Source organism: Mesoplodon densirostris, chromosome 6 (genome assembly GCF_025265405.1).
Source record: "Mesoplodon densirostris isolate mMesDen1 chromosome 6, mMesDen1 primary haplotype, whole genome shotgun sequence".
Lineage (NCBI taxonomy): Eukaryota > Metazoa > Chordata > Mammalia > Artiodactyla > Ziphiidae > Mesoplodon > Mesoplodon densirostris.
Genome location: NC_082666.1, coordinates 83488110 through 83512442, shown reverse-complemented (window position 1 = coordinate 83512442; position 24333 = coordinate 83488110). Strand labels below are relative to the sequence as shown.

The following is a 24333-nucleotide window of genomic DNA, read 5'->3' as shown; positions in this document are numbered from 1 at the left end:
CACTGGACATCTGTCTGCTTTGTTAGGATAATTACTACCTACAGTTCCAGAACATAGAAATATAACACTTTCTGTACTGGCACAAAAACAGAAATATAGATCAATGGAACAGGATAGAAAGCCCAGAGACAAACCCACGCATGTATGGTCACCTTATCTTTGACAAAGGAGGCAAGAAGACACAATGGAGAAAAGACAGCCTCTTCAATAAGTGGTGCTGGGAAAAACTGGAGAGCTACATGTAAAAGAATGAAATTAGAACACTTCCCAACACCATACACAAAAATAAACTCTAAATGGATTTAAGACCTAAATGCAAGGCCAGACACTATAAAACTCTTACAGGAAAACATAGACAGAACACTCTAGGACATAAATCACAGCAAGATCTTTTTTGACCCACCCCCTAGAATAATGGAAATAAAACCAAAAATAAACAAATGGGACCTAATGAAACTTAAAAGCTTTTGCACAGCAAAGGAAACCATAAACAGATGAAAAGACAATCCTCAGAATGGGAGAAAATATTTGCAAACAAAGCAACTGACAAAGGATTAATCTCCAAAATATACAAGCAGCTCATTCAGCTCAATTAAAAAAACCCAAACAACCTAATCCAAAAATGGGCAGAAGACCTAAATAGACATTTCTCCAAAGATATACAGACTGCCAACAAACACATGAAAGGATGCTCAACATCACTAATCATTAGAGAAATGCAAATTAAAGCTACAATGAGGTATCACCTCACACTGGTCAGAATGACCATCATCAAAAAATCTACAAACAATATATGATGGAGAGGGTGTGGAGAAAAGGGAACCCTCTTGCACTGTTGGTGGGAATGTAAATTGATACAGCCACTATGGAGAACAGAATGGAAGTTCCTTAAAAAACTAAAAATAGAACTACCATACGACCCAGCAATCCCACTACTGGGCATATACCCTGAGAAAACCATCATTCAAAAAGAGTCATGTACCACAATGTTCACTGCAGCTCTATTTACAATAGCCAGGACATGGAAGCAACGTAAGTGTCCATCAACAGATGAATGGATAAAGAAGATGTGGCACATATATACAATGGAATATTACTCAGCCATAAAAAGAAACAAAATTGAGTTATTTGTAGTGAGGTGGATGGACCTAGAGCCTGTCATACAGAGTGAAGTAAGTCAGAAAGAGAAAAACAAATACCGTATGCCAACGCACATATATGGAATCTAAAAAAATGGTACTGATGAACCTAGTGGCAGGGCAGGAATAAAGACGCAGATGTAGAGAATGGACTTGAGGACACGGGGAGAGGGAAGGGGAAGCTGGGATTAAGTGAGAGAGTAGCACTGACATATATACACTACCAAACGTAAAATGGATGGCTAGTGGGAAGCAGCTGCATAGCACCGGGAGATAAGCTCAGTGCTTTGTGACCACCTAGAGGGATGGGATAGGGAGTGTGGGAGGGAGACGCAAGAGGGAGGGGATATAGGGATATATGTATACATATAGCTGATTCACTTTGTTGTACAGCAGAAACTAACACAACATTGTAAAGCAATTATACTCCAATAAAGATATTTTTTTTTTAAAAAGAAATACACTTTGGGGCCTCCCTGGTGGCGCAGTGGTTGAGAGTCCGCCTGCCGATGCAGGGGATACGGGTTCGTGCCCCGGTCTGGGGGGATCCCATATGCCGCGGAGCGGCTGGGCCCGTGAGCCATGGCCGCTGGGCCTGCGCGTCCGGAGCCTGTGCTCCGCAACGGGAGGGGCCGCAACAGTGAGAGGCCCGCATACCGCAAAAAAAAAAAAAAAAAAAAGAAATACACTTTGTTTTTAAGCAAGCAATGAACTCTGTCAGGAATGCTGTTATTTTTTTGAAAATTATTAAAGTACTTACCAAGAAATGTTTTAGTTATCAATATTAATCCCTTCCAGCCCTTCTTTGCTCCCTCCTTCCATCCGTCCCTCCTTACTTTCTCAAGTCCAGATAATTCACATCCTATGTCCTAGGCATCTTCTAAGCAAGGGGCATACAGAGTTGAATTTTCCAAAGTTGTGGTGTTCACAGTCTTGGTGGGGAAGATTCTGAGTCAAGGATAATAAAAGCTTTCTTCCTTACCTATGGAAAAATCACTTTGATTTTGACTTTCTAGCTCTGTTTCCCTTGGTATCTGAAAAAGGTGGAATGTCAGCTACCAAGCAACATTGCTCATGGTAAAAAAAAAAAAATGAAAGTTGGTTGGTGAGTGACCATGAACAGGGAGGTCTGTGGCCAGAACAATAAACACATGGAGAGGAGTCTTGGTTTTGGGCTTCTGAGAGTGGACCCTGGAAATTGAGTGTGCCCTTCCTTGTGAGGCCCTGGAAGCTCTATTCATAGGCATTTGCAAGAAATACTGTTCCTAGGAGCATGGGGTTTCTAGGGCAAAGGGACTCTCACACCTTTCTTTCTAGCACACTGGAGGTGTCACTTGGGTGTCACTTGGGTCGTGGTGGGAGACAGGGGAAGAGTAGAAAATAGTCCTGGAACTGGTGAGCATTCTTCCTAAAGAACTACAGCTGATATTGCCTTACTAGTACATTATATTTCTATCCATCTAATTACCACTTGGGGCCTAATGAGTTCTATGAGTTCAACTGACCAATTGAACCTAAGATCACTGACAGGGGTGTTGTAAGATTTATGCAAATAATTACCAAGTATTGAAGTACACACTAATCAAGGTTTATGTACAAAGTGTTACAGGAATTTCTGCCCCAAGAGTTCTGACTTGGGGTTGGTGTTTATGAAAATGCTTGGTATGCAGCCTAAAGAACTTTCTCCTCCTTACACCTGAGCTGATTTTTCCTGTAATTTCTCATCCTCATAATTAAAAGAAAACTTCATAATTAGAACTCATAAAAGCATGAAATATGAGGTATATACTCAATGTGTATACCAAGAGACCAGAAAAAGATCTATAAAGATAATGAAAGAAATAATGACCTGTATCAAATTATAATTTTGATTTTTGTGGTCTATTTCTTTCCATACATATTTCTCTTCTCCAAATGTATACTGAAAACCACCTCATAGAAATAATTCTAAAGTAGCAAAAACAAGAGACCAGGATGCTAGAATGTAACCTACATAGACAATCAATGTTTCAATTTTACCTGTGCTCCTGGTACATAGGTAAATTCTCATTTTATGAACATTATAATGATCTAGTTAAGTGTATGTAATGAGACTACTCCCACGTTCCGGTCCATAATTAATTAACTTTTCTGAGTCATTCATTCAGCAAACATTTATTGAGTACCTAACACATCCTGAGGAATGTATTAGTCACTAAGGATTCAAATAATGAGAAAAATAGACATGATATAATGTATTTTCAACGAATTCCGTTGGCCTGGAAATCCTGAATAATAAGCAGTAATTCACAAGCCTATGTTCATTTGGCAGTAAACTATTTAAAGTTCTGCTTCTATTTGCTTTTGCTAAAATATTCAGGTAAAGATACCATTCAGTACCTATACACCATGAAATGGCCTAAAAATATCCGTTTTTCTCAAAATCTGTTAACAATTGACTGATGGAGAACAGTGATCTTATAACTGTTTGACTTCACCTTGCTTGAGACTGCTTCCATATCATAAATGAACTGTCAAAACACTTCTAAAGACTTGAGTTGTACTTTGCAGGGAATAATGATCTAAAATAGGTGACTATTACCTAATCTTATTTGTCTGCAATACAGTAGGTAAACTGTGGCTCCAGGGTCTGAGAAGTTGGGTGGCGCTTGGTCCCAGGGTCCCTTTGCACTCTGAGAAAGAGGTCCTAAAGTATAGATAAGTAACTTGAACGCCTTATATTCACTGGGCTATCATCACTTCAGCTCAGCTCCACCAAGCAACTGCCAGCCTTTCCATTTCTTGACAGCTATTTCTGGTTCTCTCTGCAGAGTTCATCAGAGCCATTTCCTCACACACTGGAAGGTTCTCAACGTTATGGAAGTATGAAACCAACAATTAAGGAATGCCTTCCTCCAAAACATATAATTTACCGTAATCTCTAATTATCAACTCAGCATTTTAACACAGAAATCGTACTTCATTTAGAAGTAACATAAGGGATGGATCTTTATTATGATGGTATTTGCATGAGTTTATGAGCAGGGGTTGGCAAACATTTTCTGTAATGGGCCAAACAGTAAATATTTCGGGCTTTCTAGGGCCACATACAGTCTCTGTCACACATTCCTCTTTTTAAAAAAACCTTTTGAAAACGTAAATACGGTTCTTAGCTAGAGAGTCACTGGGCAGATTTACCTATATTGTACAGTTTGCTAATCTCTGGTTTCTAGGCATGAAGGATAAATACAGTCATAACCATTTATGTCTTTTTGGGAACCAAAAAACACATGCTTCTACCTTTTCTACCTCCACTTCCTATGATTTGATATTAATACTGAATATTTTTTAATGTAAATTCATCATCCCAACAACTATTATGTATCATTCATATCCACTGGTATCATTTCCATTTGAAGGAATGCTTAATACAATTTGCAGTTTACACATCAAATCAATGAAGGTAATAAGGTTCACTTATTGATTATTTGCCAGATAATCTCATCTAGCTTCTCACATTTCATTTAACTTGATGTCTCCAATAATCTTGCACTGCATGTACTTTCATCCCCGTGTTATACGAAAGGTAATGGAGATTCTTATGGGTTAAGTGACTTCACCAAGGAAATACAGCCAGTTTACTGCAAAAGAACTTGAACCCAGATCTCCTGACACCAAGTCCTAGTGTTTCCACAACAGCAAATGCACAATGAATTTATAGAAGAACATGCATCCATCTTCAGGCACACACATACTCAGCAGGGCCAAATAAAGTCACGATGACTTGAGACCCTTCCTGAGAGGAATGCTCAGAAGTGCACCTTTGAAGCTATTTGGATCACTGCCCACAGGTTCTTTTTAACAGGGTACCATAAGGATTAGGTTTCCTAACTAAGAGAGTAAAAAAGATATTCACGAATGATCCTACCACTAATAAAATTACTGCCGACTCAAGCATCCCCGTCCTTTTCAGTGTTAGAACTTTTTTATCTCTGCGTAAACATAAAGTGCAAACAATACAAGGCAAATCAAGCAAATCAACTGCCTAATGAACTTTCAAAAGACACAGGATTTCATACAATCAATGAAAATAATATTTGAGAATAGCTTTAATCATTCTGAAAGCTTTTGTTGAAAGAGGATACAGAAGAGCGAGATTTAGTGAAAATGTAACAACTCTGGCGGCGTGACAGTGGCTTTAAATGAGAATGATTTGTCAATAAAATGATTGCAAATGGCCCTTAGAAAAACCGATAAAGATTTTTATAAACTGAGTCTGTTTATGACTCTACTAAAATTCAAATTTCACAATATTACATAAAAATGACAACTGTAAACATGATTCATTTTTGTTTGATGTAAGAATGGCTATAGCTGCGTGTTCTGTTAGATAATAAACTACATGTATTTTCATCATTTTAGCTTTATTGTTTAAAATAAAACACCATTTGCATCGTTCATTATAAGACTCTGGCCCCAATTTAAGTGGATTCATTTCTAATGTTTTCTCCTCCCAACACCTATTTATCCCAATAATGAGTCCCTTATGCACGGCTTCTCCAAACTGGGTAGGTTGTAGATTAAGTGAGAGAATAAGAAACTTGCTCCCCTCTCTTGAGAGTGCAGAGCAGTCACAGAGTTTGAGTCCCTGCCACATCCAGAATTGGCTTGTTATCTTGACCTTCACTGTATATTCTATGCAAGTCCCTTTCCATATCCTAAATGCTTTTTTCTCAAGTCACTGGAATGCACAAGCTGTTTATACTGAAACAATCATGAGAAGGATATTCCCCCATGAATACAATGTGATAACAGAAAATGTCAGGGCCTAAATTGCATGATCAGCATCAGTAAGATTTCCTTTGAAGCAGTCATGCAGTTTCTTAAGTCCGGTATAAGGCTCTTTTTTCCTTAGTTGACACATTACTTGCTTTGGTAGGTGTGAGACCACACTTATAGACACAGGGGAGGCCCGTGGCTGGATGTCATTATGCCTGGTTTTCTTTATTAAAGTTAGACATTGGGACACAGAGAAACTCTTTATGTCCCAAGAGAAGTGTGTTCATAGAACCACACTGGGTGATATTTAAGAACAAGAGTCTAATCCTTTGTTGACCTAGTATCTAAACATCTTAGAATAGAAAAGAAAACATTATGGGTTAATGCTACTAACGTTTTATTCTAGCATTCAGATTGATTCAACTTTTCCGACTCCAAAAAACAGGATAAAAGAGGACAACTGTATTGAGACAAATATTTCTGGTTAAAGCATTTATTTATAATATTCTTCATTATCTTCCCTATGTAACAGTTCTAGAAAATGTAGTAGTTAGAGGCGACAATCTCAGAAATTTGAAATCTTTATGGCAAAATTAACTAACATTCTCTCAAGAGTGATCATTTTCCAACATGCCCCCCATGCACTCCCTTTTTCAATAGACTGTTTTTTTCCCTTCAAGTCTGAGCTCATTGAGATCACCAAACTGTCTCCTTCCAACATTTTGACCACTTTCCTGTTCAGTGACCATCATTGGGACAGCAGGTAGACAACCAGGAAGGCAATCACAGGCTAGTTAAATCTCAGTGAGGTAACGAACTTTGTGAAGAGTGGAAAAGAGATTTAAACTGATTAATCAGAAGAGGCACTGTTGGACATAGTATGTGTTTGATAACCTGTTGGACATAGTAGGTGTTTGATAACGATCAGTCAATAGCTCGGACAATCATAAAACTGTGTCCTTTTCTAAAGGAGAAAAGCAAAATGACTTTGCAAACATTTTCTTTTCCTCTCCCTCTGCCACTTTAAAATGGAAGAATTCTGGATCCTTGCTGTTAACCAAATGGCATTTACAGCTCTCAGTTGGCATGGGGCAGCTGAGAATCTAAAATGAGGAATGCTTATTTCATTTCCATTTCCATGGAAACCAGTCACCAACTGGTGAAAACAAGGTAGATCAAATTTTTGAACAAGAATGTTGAAATGATCACTGTTTTAAAACTTTTCTCTTGCATTGGGATGGAGAGCATATTGTAATCTCAGGAACACACGGAGATGTGTGTTCACCACTGCTTTATTGTTGTAATTCTTTTCATAATCACAATAATTATTGTATTCACCTAAGTTTTTTGGGTCATTCTTTGAAGGACAGATTGCTATAAATCCAATAAATAAATCATATAATAAAATGCAAAATTAACTGAGTTTTTAAGGGCTATTTTATTTTATTTATTTATTTTTTCTTAGTTTCTGCTTTATAACAAAGTGAATCAGTGATACATATACATCTGTTCCCATATCCCTTCCCTCTTGTGTCTCCCTCCCTCCCACCCTCCCTATCCCACCCCTCCAGGCGGTCACAAAGCACCGAGCTGATCTCCCTGTGCTATTCGGCTGCTTCCCACTAGCTATCTACCTTACGTTTGGTAGTGTATATATGTCCATGCCTCTCTCTCGCTTTGTCACAGCTTACCCTTCCCCCTTCCCATATCCTCAAGTCCATTCTCAAGTAGGTCTGTGTCTTTATTCCTGTTTTACCCCTAGGTTCTTCATGACATTTTTTTTCTTAAATTCCATATATATGTGTTAGCATACGGTATTTGTCTTTCTCTTTCTGACTTACTTCACTCTGTATGACAGACTCTAGGTCTATCCACCTCATTACAAATAGCTCAGTTTCGTTTCTTTTTATGGCTGAGTAATATTCCATTGTATATATGTGCCACATCTTCTTTATCCATTCCTCCGATGATGGACACTTAGGTTGTTTCCATCTCCAGGCTATTGTGAATAGAGCTGCAATGAACATTTTGGTACATGACTCTTTTTGAATTATGGTTTTCTCAGGGTATATGCCCAGTAGTGGGATTGCTGGGTCATATGGTAGTTCTATTTGTAGTTTTTTAAGGAACCTCCATACTGTTCTCCATAGAGGCTGTACCAATTCACATTCCCACCAGCAGTGCAAGAGTGTTCCCTCTTCTCCACACCCTCTCCAGCATTTATTGTTTGTAGATTTTTTGATGATGGCCATTCTGACTGGTGTGAGATGATATCTCACTGTAGTTTTGATTTGCATTTCTCTAATGGTTAATGATGTTGAGCATTCTTTCATGTGTTTGTTGGCAGTCTGTATATCTTCTTTGGAGAAATGTCTATTTAGGTCTTCTGCCCATTTTTGGATTGGGTTGTTTGGTTTTTTGCTATTGAGCTGCATGAGCTGCTTATAAATTTTTGAGATTAATCCTTTGTCAGTTGCTTCATTTGCAAATATTTTCTCCCATTCTGAGGGTTGTCTTTTGGTCTTGTTTATGGTTTCCTTTGCTGTGCAAAAGCTTTGAAGTTTCATTAGGTCCCATTTGTTTATTTTTGTTTTTAAGGGCTATTTTAAAATCAAGAAAACCTTAGAGCAATCAAGTAAACTTAAGAACTCCTTTCAAAATTTATGATCATGTTCCTCTTCTTCTATGTCCTCCTAGCAAACGTGTGAGGAAAGAAATGTAATTTCCAGAGAACGGGTGGACTCTGATCAGTTTTCTTGAAGAAATTCAGAAGGAATATTCAATTTTTTGAAACTCGACTATGAAAATCTGACTTTGAAAAGACCCTTGAAACAATCAATTGTTAGAGTGGAGATGATCTCCCTAAGCTCTGGGATCCATTTAGCTTTTCCAAGAGAATTTCAGACTTGCACCCTCCCCTGGCTCCACCAAAATCCAGATACCACTTCCACCATTTGCACATTTAGAATTTAAATATTCCAATTGAGTAGAAACATTTCCCCCAGAGAAATAACAGGAGGAAAAGTGTCAATGATACATTTCACTTGCAGCTATGTCACTAGGCATTCGTGATGACAAAACTGCTAAAGTAGCGCTAATGCCCTGCATTGTTACATAGGCTAGTAGGGCCTATAGTACCCTGAACATTCAGAATGCATTATCTGTAATTCTCACAGAAAACTGCAAGAAGCTATTTTTGCCCCCATTTTATATATAAGAGACAATTAAGTCTCCCAGTGGCAAAAAGACTTCTCCTAAGTTACTCCTACAACCATTTAGTGTGTTTCCCCATGTCAGACTCTCACATTCATAGTCGTTCTGCTCAGACACCCTTCCCTAATTCCAGCTTGTATTCCTAGTTCAAAAATATCACTATGGGGGCTTCCCCGGTGGCGCAGTGGTTGAGAGTCCGCCTGCCGATGCAGGGGACACGGGTTCGTGCCCCGGTCCGGGAGGATCCCACATGCCGCGGAGCGGCTGGGCCCGTGAGCCATGGCTGCTGGGCCTGCGCGTCCAGAGCCTGTGCTCCACGGCGGGAGGGGCCACAACAGTGAGAGGCCCGCGTAGCAAAAAAAAAAAAAAAAAATCACTATGTCTATTTCCCATCTCTAGATTAATTCTAATCTCCTCATATTGGTAAAAGATAAATATACATGGAAATGTATGACCTCAAGCACTGTTATTTTTTGAGTATGAAGAACTCATGTATGATTATTATTTCTAATTTTTCAGATAAATTCTAAATCTGAAGTGGTTCTTTAAGTTAGTCCAATTATTTGATTTGCTTCTTTCCAAGTTATGCTAAATATTTAAGAAGTTTAACCTTAATTTTTAAGATCAACATTGTAGTTAATAAATGAGAATACAATAAGAAGATATTTATGTGTAATGAGACAGAGAAGGAGGGAGACTGATTTTCACTAGATTTCAAATATCTAAAGGAATTATCTCAAAAGTTCCATTAATCAGTAGTATTTGTGCATGGCCCATTTTCACATTTTCATACTAATATTACTCAGTGAAAACGTTTTTTTTTTAGGCTATACTACTTGATTTCCCTCCTTATTTAAAGAAAGGCCAGCACATAATATCTGAAAGGAAAAAAATCCCTAAAGTAAAGGTTAATTAATTTATAATTTCTTCTCTGATGGCTAAGAATTAACAATCAGTTGATATTAATGAACACAGACCACCGTAACTTGCAACATTTTCTTTCCATGCAAACTGAACTCTGTTTTTCATAGTCTAAATGGAAGCTCCTTAATTTTAGCTAAGGAAAATACTAACAAGTATTCTGTATAAAGGGAAGTTTTCTTGCTGTTACTGAAACTATTAGTTATCTATAGTTATTTAAGACAAATGGAAACAAACAAAAAAATAGCAGTTAGGGCAATTTTACACAATAACTTGGAATATTAGAGTAAGGACAAATTAAAATTAACTTAAAACTTTTATTTCTGACACTGGTTTTAAATTCTTCACCAATAAAATCTGAGTATTTTGCGTTTCCTAGCCTTTTTTCCTTCCCTGGTTTCTCAAGAAAAAAAAAGGGGCAATGGTCTTTCCACAGAGCAGGGATAGACTGAAACTCAGCTTTCAATTGGGTTAAATTAATAATAAGCATAATGCATACCAAGATTACATGTTATAGTTAACAGTTGCAAAGCATGGTAGAATGATAACCACTTATTGAATGCCTATTATACACCAGTCTCCAACACAAATGAAGCATGCTATTTTCAGAGAGCTGTAAAAAAATTGATTAAAACTAGAGTATGATGCAGTATAAGTTAAAAAAATAGTGGACAGGGCCTCCCTGGTGGCGCAAGTAGTTGAGAGTCCGCCTGCCGATGCAGGGGATACGGGTTCGTGCCCCGGTCTGGGAGGATCCCATATGCCGCGGAGCGGCTTGGCCCGTGAGCCATGGCCGCTGAGCCTGCGCGTCCGGAGCCTGGGCGTCCGGAGCCTGTGCTCCGCAACGGGGGAGGCCACAACAGTGAGAGGCCCGCATACCGAAAAAAAAAAAAAAAAAAAAAAAAAAAAAAAAAAAAAAAAAAAAAAAAAAAAAAATAGTGGACATATTATGAATCCTTTGCATATATCTAAAGAGTTTGGACTTGGTCATAAAGGGCTTGAAGATAGAGTAAAAACATGTTCAGATTTGAAATTTAGATAAAGAAGAGGTTCTAGGGAAAATAAGAAATTTCTGGCTTCTCCCCTTAAAAAAAAGAAAAAACCAAAATGTCTAAAAAGAAAAGTGCTTTTTATTCCAAAGCTTGTAAGGAGCCCACTAATACTAAGACACTTCCAGCCACTACAGACATTCTCTCAGTAATGATTATTCCCTCCCATCAGTCATTTTTCAAGTCCCAGGTCAAATGCCACCACCTACAGAAGACTTCCCTAAAATGTCTACCTACCTCCAGTGACAGCTCATCTAAACCTTATTTCTCTGGTTTGTAGCACTGGTGTACAATCATTTGTTTGGTTCTGTATAAACAGAACTCTTTAATTCAAATCTTGTTTTATGAGAAATACCACCATCTAAAATAGATTTTAATGAGGTTTTTAAAAAGGGGAAGTTTAGTTGAGGAAGAGGAAGCTAGACCCATTCACACAGCCTCTTGAGTGACAGTTGGAAAGCCTGTAAGATCCATCAACAGACTCCAAGGTTCCATGAAACACTTTTGGAAAAACAATGGTCTCCAAACCACATCTTGCCTAATGGCTTGTTTTAACTGTATTAGTTAAGTGATGGATCAAATCTTAAATTTTTACATATTCTAAGTATATCACCAGTTTGATTTTTAAGTGCTATTCTCCTAGTAGGTATTCAAAAAATCTTTTCTGAATGAAACTATATGCCATAACATAATCACTAAATTCTCAAAAATAACAATTATTGCCATGAATTAAAAGTATCTATTACTTATGAACATTATATTAAAAAAAAGAACATCTAGTATCATGTTCCAAATTAGAGTGCATTATGTGATACAAAGAACATGAATTTGGAAGCCAGATTCACTTTCATGAGCTATGTAAACCTGCCTTGAATTTTATTTTCTTCCCCTGGAAAAAAGGGGACAGCAATAACATTTCATTTCAGGTTCTTTGCTGCAACTGAGTTAAGCAGCAAAGTACTTTGTTCAAAGGATACTGGGAAGCTCAGAATGGTTGGGAACACACAAAACACAGAATTAGCAAGATGGAGGTGAAGGATCAAGAAAAACACCTGGCTGTTCTATGAGGGAGGCTCTGCTGGGAGAAGGAGGGGGTGGGAAGGAAGAACACAAGCGAGTGAGAGCTTACTTGGCCTTTTCTGTCACCAGGCTGCACATGTGCTACTGATTTTTAGAATCTAGACCATATGGTTCGTGTCCGAGACTAGAGCGGTGCAGGATGAGCAAATCACTATTGGATCTGGTAATTCCAGCCGCCATACTGGAGAGTAGTCTTGACTCTCCACCAAGACTCAAAAGACAGAATATTCCTTATGCATAAAAAAGAATGCAGACACTGGGGGACCAAAACAACTACCTACTACCTATCTGATATGAATTTTTATAAGTCAAGTGAGAATACACGTAAAAATGCTTTGTGAACTGTAAAGTTCTAAATAAATTATTATCCTTGGTAGATGGCTCCTCTGTATTTGAGAAGGTGAAATCTGAAATGGCTTGAAAGGACTAACGCCAGTCGAGCGACCAGAAAACCTGCTCTTTTTTCTCATCTCTCATGGAAAACATATACTGACCCTGCTGAACTCTATTTAAACTTTGTTGAGTTTATAGCCCAAGGCAAAAATAGCCAGGGTTTCTTTGGGGTACAAAGTTGTTCTCCGCTCTCCTGCCCAAATTATGTACCAAGCTCCTCAAGGCTATAGAACTGCTCACAGGAAAACCAACCAAGCAGTTCATGTACATTGGCTGACATAGCCATGACTTTTCAAGTATGAACAACATGTAGTGTTGGTCACTGTATCAGCACAGTTATACTTTGGTATGGCTCAAAACATCCTCTCAGTTTAGAAAAGGATCATTCAATTTTATTAAACAACTTATCTAACAGTTACTTGGGCCTCCCTCCCGCATTCACATTGTCCTGGTTTACTCCAAGTACACGTGTGGGAAATCTATGTGTATAACATTCATATAGATTTCAGAAACCTATACATCTTATTAAAAAACACGTGAATTTAAGATGAGTACCACTGTTAACAAAGTTGACTTTCTGAGCATAAGAGAAAACAACATCTCCCTGACAAGAGACAAGGAAAAAACGTAACAGATATGAAGCTGTCGTGTGCATTTTGTTTCAACCAAGATGAATTAAACGGAGTTAGTATACCTTATAGTTGAAATAAGTTTTACAATGTGGATTTTAACAGAAGCTCATAGAGACACTATGAGAAAACTGGATGATGATAAATGGAATCAATAAAAATAAAAAAAATAATAATAATCAATAAAAATAGTACATATGATCATAAAATCTGCAAGAAAGAATATCCATATAATTTGCAATGGCATACCTGAATAACTGCTCATATTTGCATTTGAGCTACAAAGATTTCAACAAATACGAATGAACACTCCTACAAGTATACCAACAAAATAGGTCTTGTTCCCATACTTCCATGTTGTAGAATGTGGTTCCACCATTATAACGCCACTAGTATTACTCCCTGTAGAGGCTGAACAATTTGACACAAATTCAACCAATCGAAAATTAAGCCACAGTTGCTATGGCATCTCTCTATTGGGGAAAACTATAGCCACAATAACTGGGGCCTCTACTGTCCCATAAATGGTAATGCTTCAAACTGTGGATGATAAGGCAAATGCATGGCTGTTAATGGAGTGGCTTCTGAGATGTGGGGACCCTTTGGGGACCCCTTTTGCCTCCATTTGAGTTAAATTTCAACCAAATCAAGTCCTCTAATTCTTTGATCTTTTTCATTCAAACCCCAGCTCTTTCTCAGATGCTCCATTACCCAGCCTCCCACAATACTTCTTATGTGTTGCGTGAGATGGGCAGATAAGAGAGAGAAGAAAACAAGTGTTTTTGTTTCAGATAGTTCTCTTTCCTCTGAAAAGCATTAAAGGGATCTGTCATTCATTTAGGAAGGAAATAAATTCTATGAAAGAGTCAGATAGTCAATAAAATTAACAACACAAGTCACAGTTAAAGCTGCTGAACCATTCATGTTCTAGTCAGATCACCCAGTACAAACTATATACACTGGTGCCAAGACCAGGTGATCACTGGCGACAAATGTGTTCTTCTTTCTCTGCACGATGGCAACAAAATACTAGAGCCTATGGGAAGATCAAGGTATCAGGATAGTGGAAAAAGAGAGAGATTTGTGATACAGGGGTGGGGGGCGGGGCTGCTGGAGGGTTGTGGAGAAAATAAGAGTCTATATTTGGCAATCCAGACAGGTGTCGGAGGGGGTGTGATCCAGTGAGAATGAATCTCAGAAAGGAAAAACCAACCAAGAGCAAAAAGGTCATACAAAATCTGTAGCAGTCAGCTACTCTCAGCCCAGGATGTCACCACAGGTACTCTATCTGCAATTCATGCAAATTCAAATGCATTTACTAGCATACGTAAATTATATGCAGATGGCGTAAGGATCTCTAAAAATAGGAAGAGGTAAACTCTTGTAGCAAAGGTCAGTCTTTTCTGAAATTCGTGAGATGGCAGCTTGTGATGAGAACATGAGGCAGAGAAAGCAGGGATTCAGGGAAATCTGCTGGAAAATCACCAGTAGTCAACTGCTCCCAATTCCTTCAAGTTATTTTAGGTGTTCTATAGGCAAGATAATTCACCACAATTTCCCAAAGCAGGACACATCTTCAAGACTCTACACCCATCTGAGGGCAGGAAAAGGTTTCTGATTCCCACAGGCTCTCCTTGGTCTCAGTTTCTTCCTCCTATAGAGATTCTTCCTTTCTCAGCCTACATTTCCAGAGCACTTTCAAGGGCTGTCATGTAAGTGTAAAACCATTGGGACAGTGTCTCTTAGGTTATGTGATTCCAACTTCAAACAGTCCATATCTCCATAGAGAAAAAATTAACTATCTTCCATCTGAGGATCAGACTAAAACTTTATCTTATTACACTTTATCACCCTTAATAAGACTACCTACATCCATACCTGTGGCAATTTTACAGAGTTTACCAAAACATTTATCTACATTAACATGATGACCAGCTGATACTCATTCAGATTTTTTTAAAGCTGTTAATATATACTAGTAGAATTGTTTAAGAACAGAGACCCAAGCTCCAGTTTCCACATGGCACCCTCTGATCAGACCATACCTGAAGTCTTCCTATTTTTTTTTTAACACTTTAAAGCTTTCTGGGCCATGTGCCTGCCTTTGAGTCTCTTAAAGTGACACTATCTGACTCCCTTGCTATAGCAAGCTCCGAATAATTAGCCCAGAGTGTCATTTGGGTGGTCTTCATTGATTTCCATTGAACAAATATCACTGTGAAGTCAGATCTGCACAATTATTTTCTGTAATAAAGGATTTTTGTTACTTGGCCAAAGTTATGTGTACATAAGGTGTTGACAACCTTTGTGGATCAATCCCCTCTCTCTGGAGAAACAGGGTTCTGAGCACCAGAACTTGGTAAAGCCAGGCTGCTGGGTATTTACTGAATACTGCAGTAAGGCATTCTGGTAAATGCAGTTCTTCCCAGGTAGTAAACTTACTGAAGCATGTGCTCAACACAGGAATTAATTTCTCATCTACTTGACCACAGGTTAATTAACTATGCAGGTGAACAGATGGCGTGAGAACAAATGAGCTCAAATTGTGAGTCTGCCACGTGGTGACATTAGCCACTTTACTTCACCTCTCCAGACTCTCTCTCCAATTGTGGGTTATTGTGAGCGGTAAATGAGACAACATATTGACGTGCTCACTGTATTAGCAGCTGCTTGCACTGCATTCAAATGCAGCCAAGTAGCAACCCCATAGATTTATGGATTTTTTGGTTGTTTAAGTCAAACAGGGTCATCGAGATACTGCTGTGGCAGGAGGAGACATTGATAAGAATGCTTCTCCAAGGCCACAGATATAATGAACAGCAAGGCTGGGACTGGTACCCAGGTCTCACCCAAAATCAGGACATTTTTTTCCTCTATCACCTTGCCTTCTTTGGTGACCTATTTTATGAGATAAGAACTGAGCAAATATGTCCTGATCTAAGACATACTTTCTACCTTTCCATCTTTTATTAAGGATTATAATTGAAATGCACAGCTACCACAGATGTTATACACACACATACTTAAGTACACTGGAACAATAGACTTCTACTGTAATTAACTGTACTGCTAAAACGTAAAAATTATGACATCTCCTTTAGCTTGTAAAAACAAAATTCTAACTTCAGTCCTTTATCTAAGAGGGCATTTGATTTGAATAGGAAGGCAACCAATATCTAAATAATATCTTAATACTGAAATGAACCATCAACCAGTTTGCAGTTTGGTTACATTTTCAGCATGTTCTTCTTCTGGTATCTATACAACGAGAGAGATAAACAAAACAAGGGTTCTTTTCTCCTCAGTCTGCCTTCCTGTTCAGCCTGTGGACACTGGCTGATCACATTTGAAAGGTCCTGGATGCCTTCTCTACTGCTCTGTAATAATACAAATAACACACTGGTAGCACTGACCTCTCAAGGTATTCGTGCTTTCGATTTTACATATTTCTGGATATAAGGAAACATGAGAAAATAGAAGGATCCAAGGTGGAGGTTAGAGGAGAAGATGAAAAGAGAAAGATAAATAAGTATACCTGTCTGGAACCCTGCTCAAATGCTTAATCCATATTTAAAAAGGATACTTATCTCTTTCCCTTACTGCAATTTCCATCTGCTTTAGAGACCTCAGGAATTCGTGAGTTTGTTTTTTAAATAAGAAATTTAAATTGAAGCAACGATCAATTATTCATGTCAATAGTGCAGTGGGTTAGCACAAATTAAACCCAAACCTTACTGTAACCTATAGCATCAGACCCTTTATCAAAACTGGTACCGTGAGCCCCAAGAGATTATGTCCCCAAATCCTTGAGGAGAACACATTGAAACTGACAAAGGAAACAACAAAGGGCCTGAAGGCTGCATTATCATGATTATGAGCCCTGGAATAATTAATACAGTATTTTATAAAAATAAATATTTACACTTCAGGTGTCAGGTATATAGGAATTTGAGGTTAGATAACCATTGTCTGTATTTACCCAGCTCTCGTTAAAGAATAAATAAACAGCCATTAAGACAACTCCTATGGACATAGATATTTTGTTTCTTAGATGTGTCTGTGCTCTTTTATACTGGGTATAAAAACTTATTCCAGAGACTTGTATCTTAGTATTAAAAAATGTATTCAAGGAACTTACATAGAGAAGCAGACAGGATTTGGGGAATCCTGCAGGACTTGCAGGGTTCCCCAAAAGGTGCCACACTTGTTCAACCTTCCACCATCTGCACCTGCATAATTCCTTCTTTCTATGCCACTCATGTCACTTCCCCTGTGAAGGCTTCTCTCCCGAGTTAGATGTCCTCCAGTGAGTTTTCACAGCATCTGCGAACTTACTCCTTTTATAAAAACCTTCGCTATTGTAAATGGGGTCACGTGTACCAAGATAGGGAATAGAGAGGCAAGGAAAGATGCCTGGAAGATGCAAGGAAGAATGCAGCATTCTGGACTAGCAACACTGGGAAACCCCTGGATCTAAGAAGCCCTGGGGAGGAAGTGGTCATTGAATCCACAAATGGCAATCCTTAGGAGGTCAGCCTTAGGGCCACCTAAGGGGAGTTATGATCTTTTGGGATGCAGCTAACCCCCAGTGGCTCAGCAAGGAGGGAACAGAAAACAAATACCTTTTCTTTACCCTTCTAAATCCCACTGATGTCCAGCTTGAGTGTTCCATTGGCCAAACCCAATGGGAAGCCAGAGGGCAAGGGGGTCCCTTAATGCAGTCCTCAGAGGTCAGCTTTCTGGGGTACAGAGCAGGGTAGAGGGTAAAAAAATAAAGCTATCCAGCACAAAGTCCATTATATATAACACCATTTAATAGTTACTACTTTGGGACACATATTGCTAATTCATCTAGACAAGCCAGTCAAGGTAGATACTCTTGTAATTTTTGTGTGACTGAACAGACATTTCATAACCCAAACTAAACTGGAAAACATCTTCTCAGCATCTTTCCTTGCCTCTCTATTCCCTTTCTTGGTATATGTAACCCCATTTACAATAGCGAAGGCTTTTATAAAAGAAGTAAGTTCGCAGATGCTGTGAAAACTCACTGGAGGGCATCCAACTCGGATGCAAGAGGTGAGAGAAGCCTTCACTGGGGAAGTGACATGAGTCGCAGAGAAAGAAGGAATTATGCAGGTGCAGATGGTGGAAGGTTGAACAAGTGTGGTACCTTTGGGGAACCCCACAAGTCCTGCAGGGTAGATAAATAAAGTGGGGGGAAGGGGTGGACAGAGAGCAGAGCAGACTTGAGGGAAGAGTGGGGTCATGAAGCGTTTTGCATTTTAACAAAATTTCAAGATATTACAAGATTTTAATATTCTTATTTTGGTTCTAAAATATCACTTGGGCAGCAGGATGGGGTTGAGACTGGAGACAGGAGATTTTCCAAGGAGGAAGGTGAGAGAAGGGGATTAGACTAACAGAAGGCTAGTGTGGATGGATGGAATGGGGGAGTCTCTGGAGAGCTATTAAAGAGAAGGATTTAAATGGTGAGGATGGTCAGGACTTGTGACTACCAGCTGGTGAGGGAAGGGACGGGATGGCTGGCTTCTGGTCCGAGAGAAGCCATTTCCTACTGTTACTCAACTTTCTGTGAGGCCCCAGACCAAGACCACTTCCCAGAACCTAGAAGGTGGTCCAAAATGTTACTTATCTCAACATATTACATTATGAATCTATGGGATAGAAACAAAATTTCTACAATATTTGTTGCAGGTTCTTTCATGGACATAAAATCTATAGCTGTATATGAAAAGGATCAGGTATTTTTCACAATTGCCTCTTTTGTACACATTTGGCCTCTGGTACATACATTTGTAGTCAGCATTATATAAATTCACACGTTAATCTTTGACCAAGTAACTACTATATAGTACATTGTAGTGTTATTTTGCGAAAGGATTAGGGGAAATTTTTCAAAAATATATGGAGGGCTTCCCTGGTGGGTCAGTGGTTGAGAGTCCGCCTGACGATGCAGGGGACATGGGTTCGTGCCCCGGTCTGGGAGGATCCCACATGCCATGGAGTGGCTGGGCCCGTGAGCCATGGCCGCTGAGCCTGCGTGTCCGGAGCCTGTGCTCCGCAATGGGAGAGGCCACAACAGTGAGAGGCCTGTGTACCGAAAAAAAAAAAAAAAAAAGGAAAAAAACAAATCAGCCTCTGATAATGGCCTCACTTCTTTTTGGTAGGTTTTGTCTGAGCTACCTAGCTATAGGATAGTTTTATCTGAACATGTTTGGCTAAATGCTGGGTATGAAGAAATAATGCTTCTATCTGTTAAGGTGGTAGATTTAAAGTATGGTTTTCTCTCTAGTGTTGAGTTAAAATAGTTCCTGTATAGGTAGATAACACTGCCTACATTTATCGGCTTTGCTTTGCAACGCTATCTCCTGACAATAGTCCTCCTCCGCAGGGATGAGAAAGAAAAGGCCACACAACATGGCGACATTCTAAAAACCAGAAATGATGTGTGAAAAGGACACTAAAGACGAGCAGAAGTGTATTTCCATCCACCCTGGTTAAATCCTCAGGGAAACAGAGATAAGCAACAAAAATGAAAAATCCATTCCTTTTGGAAATGAGTCTTTAACCTATAGGTTGGTTTGTTTTGAAAGGGAATTAGATTCTGGGCCCACATATCACACATTCAAGATACACAGTGTGGTCTCATCTCCCACTAAATATGTTGCTATGACTCAAGCACAGGGAATATTTAAAAGGAAGCAACCCAGGGAAGGAAAAATCTAACTCCGACATCAATAATTCATTTATCAGAAATGGGAGTAGTAGTATGAAATGCCAGGAGACTTTCATTTATAGGGAGGCATTTTCTATTTTAAGCCTAGAATAATGCAGTCAGCTTTATTCTACAAGTTAATACGAATGGAGACAAAGCGGAATGGGAGAGCAGGTTTTATGGTCTCCCCTAATAATGCTATTTCTTTAGCTTCTGTTATTTAGGTTTGACACACCACCATCTGGGGACTTGAAAAAGCAATAAGAAAAGGATTTTTATAACTTTTTTACTTCAGAGGTGATTTTCTTCACCCCAAAGCTTTAGTGCTAGAAATGTAATCAGGTAAATCTGAGAGATATGATCTGCATAAAGTTTTGAGGGTGCATTGTCTCTTAGTATAGTCATCCCTCAGTTTCCAGGGGACATTGGTTCCAGGCCCCCCCTGCAGATACCAAACTCCGTGGAAGCTCAAGTCCCTTATACAAAATGACACAGTTCAGTTAACCCTCAGTATTCTCAGGTTCCACACCTACGGTTAGGAAGAGCCAACTAGAGGACCCCAAACCCTTCAGGTTACAGCTTCTTACTAAGTCATCTCCTAATTCAACCTATTAGTTAGTAGCCTATATTATTGCATCATTGTATCCCCCAAGCATTTAGCACAGAGCCATTCACAAAAGTAGCGTCTTTATGAGTACCTGCTGAATGAATGAACAAACGCACCCAGGTGTAAATAATTCCAATATGCTCTGAAGCCTACTGGTCAGACTGTACAATAAGGAGGTACTTGCACAGCATATGCCTCAACTTTTTCATTCAGGCAATATTTAGAAATTCCTCCCCCTCAATAACTCACTTCAAATTCAAGGACTTATGGTCCACTAAAGGGACACAGAGTATTAGAATTAAAGAAAAGCAGATTTATTGTAGACCAAATGAGCCACAGTTCCCAGTCCCTGAAGAAGCAGAAAACACATCTAAACCTCTAACCTTGGAAATAAACAAAGACTTCCAAGTCTTAATTGAAATGTGAAATGTTCATATGCACATATATTTTGAGAAAATTGTAATTTTTTTTTTTTTTTTTTTTTTGGTATGTGGGCCTCTCACTGTTGTGGCCTCTCCCGTTGCAGAGCACAGGCTCTGGACGTGCAGGCTCAGCGGCTATGGCTCACAGGCCTAGCTGCTCCGCGGCATGTGGGATCCTCCCGGACCGGGGCACGAACCGTGACCCCTGCATCGGCAGGCGGACTCTCAACCACTGCGCCACCAGGGAAGCCCAATAATTGTAATTTTTAACTGATTATTTATCGAGAACTGGATATACGAATTGAACATAATTATAATAAAACTATAATTACCTAGTGCCTATTAGATAGTCAGCCCTATGCTTGGTGTTTTACATATTTTATTGCTAATCTTTGGAGGTATTATTATGCCCATTTTAGATATTTTTAAAAATACTAAAGCTCAGAATAGTTAGGCCTAAAGGCCACAAAGCTATTAAGGTGAACCAAGGATAAAAGTCAACTCTCTTAAACTACAGACCACTCTTTATTTCCTGATGCCAAATGACTTCTATTGAAACAGAATTATCTGTGGATCCACACTTAAAGACAGATCCATCATTCATATTTATAATTATGGTCTAATGAGCAGAGAGGATATTTTAACCCTAAATGTCTGAATACATGCTTGTGGTTGGCCAAGAAAAAATTGGGCAGCAGTACTGATAGGAGATAAAGGGACATCTGATGCCCCAGGTGACTGCTGATTTTCATAAAACAGAGGTTGGAGTGGTGGTGTTGCCCCTCTGAAAATGCCCTATTTCACTGTCAAGGCTATAAACTAAGCACACATCCAGAACAATGCCTGTGCCCTCCAATGCTCAAACCCACACTGCACTCAACGAACCATGAACAGTACTTAGAATGAGTCAAAGCAGGACACACCAGAATACCCCAGAGGAAGCGGGATGGTAGTGACTCTTCCTGAACAAAGGTCTTGGGGAGCTGCCAAGTTGGAAAGGAATCCTCACAAAGGATACAGTTTTTAAAAGGCAGCCTGTGAAAAGCCATCAAAGCCAACACTCAAAGAATTGTCTTCACACACAGCCTTTGCAGTTAGCACTGTCAGTCACAGGACAGATAGGCCCTTGGAGAACAGCCACCATTACCACTGAGTTTCGATGCAAAAGTCACCACATGTAGATTCAGACAGAACTGGCTACAGGGCACAATACATTTTCAGTTTCCACCTACAGCCCCTCTTGTCCCTTCATACCCTGTACAAGGATACTGTGGGTGTTAACTTGATCTCGACTTTCCTCTAGCTTTCCTGTTTACCTTTTCTCTACACGTACAAATGTTGATGGGATAACTTTAGCCAACAGATATGGTACAATCAGTTCTACTATCATGTTTGCCTTGAAAACACAAATTTCTTCCAATAACATTGATATATTAGAGAGTGATTTGAGTATAATGTGAAATTTGCATTTGTTTATGCACAATTTTGTCCCAGAAACTCTAGGTGACTGTAGAAAACATACCTAGTTGCACCGAGCTCTGTAGGAATGCACGAAACACACAGAACTGCACACCTTAGGAGCACAATGGTCCACATGTGTCTACATCTGGTGCTGTTACTTCCTCTTTGACCTCAGATAACCCTCCTTCCAATTCAGAATAACTTGCAAGCTGCCGTGCTTCCAAAAACCATCCTGGAGGGTATCCTCCACTCTGCTTATTTTCCCCCTTCCTCCCAGCCTATTTTGTTATTTTCCTCTCTACTCTCTGTTCTTCTTCAAAGTTTTCATCTTTATCTCTTTTTTCTTCCTCTTTTTTTTCTTGCACACGGAGTGGCAGGCATGTGAGTAGAAGTAGATGCAATGGGTACACACTTCCATAAGCAAATTTCAGGTCTTATTCAAGATGAAGTGCCAGGAGGGGTAGTACAGGTGTCAGGGAGTGGGAGATACAAACTACTGGGTGTAAGACAGGCTACAAGGATGTATTGTACAACACAGGGAATATCGTCAATATTTTGTAAAAACTGTAAATGGAGTGTAGCCTTTATAAATTGTATAAAAAATTAAAAAAGAACAGTGCAGCTTAAGAAGTCAGTGTCACAAGAGAATTATATTATAAACATACTAGTTAGAATTTAATTTCATAATGATAAGACACAGATTAAGTATAAAATTGATGGAAATGGACTTTGAACCCAGCCTAGCTATGAATCATATCCTTACTATTTTGAAGGATCAGACTGGCACCCAGTCTCGAGCCTTCTTTATGACAGGATGTCAAAGGTCAGCTCAGCGCTCTGTATTCTCCAAATATTTTGGTCAATAATTCAGCCTTTCTTCCTCTCAAATTTACTGTTATTGAAACCAATTATCTCTAGCTACAACTCACTTAAATGACAGATACTTGGATCATTTTCCTTTTCATTACCATAAGGGCTCTGGCCTTGTGTATAATATGCAAAGCAAAGCTTGTAAACAAACCACTTGAGTTTGATTCTTTGTTTCCTAACTTCTTCATCACTTATTACCTGTTTAACCCTTATCCACTTGACCTGTCTGAGCCTTTTTTTTTCTTCACATCTAAGGGCTGAATTTAAAAAAAGATAATTTAAAAAAGGACATTTTTAAATTTAAAAAATTTAAAAAATGATTAAGTGCCACATTCATTACAGTTTTATAAATTTCTTAACCACTTAACATGAAAAAAGTGTTAACATGAATAATTTTTAATAGGTCCCTATCATTTTTCTGTGTGTCATTGATGAAGCTTCTAAGCTTTTCCTATTACTCATGGTTTTAGACTTTGCAGAGTACAAGTATTTTTAGGAGTATATGTGTCACACTAGAGTAGAATGGACTGGAGAGTGAAATTTATCCGTGACCTTTTAAGTATGGAAGCTTCAAGTTTCTTCTTCAGTGTTTCATGCTAGTTTGCAAATTAGGTTAAATAAATTAGCTCACAATGTCTCAAATTATAACCCTTTGTGTGAAATTGACCATAACTTTAAACAGTGTAATCTAGACAGTAATGACCATGCTTGAAAGAAAATAATCCAGTTTACTTTAGGTCTCTTTCTCTTTTTGTTTGGAAAGTTCTGGAAAATTCTATCTACATCAATTTGTATATTAATGCTTTCACCACTGAATTTGATTTATAATATTGACTCATTAATGTTAAAAACCAGCATATTTTTCATGGTAACTTTTTTGAGGCTTCTTTGTAAATGGTAAGAAGAGGGGGAAAAAAAAAGAAAAACCCATGTACAATCACAATTATCTAGGCCGCATTGGTTTTATCTAAACTTATTGACTTACTTGAATAATACCAGCTGAGAAACTTTTCCCTACAGAAAAATGCAGGCTAGAAATAGTACATAATAAA

The 24333-nt window shown here is 38.7% G+C and overlaps 1 protein-coding gene across 1 annotated transcript in view; it reads right to left on the bottom strand.

The window, feature by feature from the left end:
* Positions 1-24333, bottom strand: part of PCSK5 (proprotein convertase subtilisin/kexin type 5) — a 334111-nt gene that overhangs the window by 180646 nt on the left and 129132 nt on the right. The window lies entirely within an intron of this gene.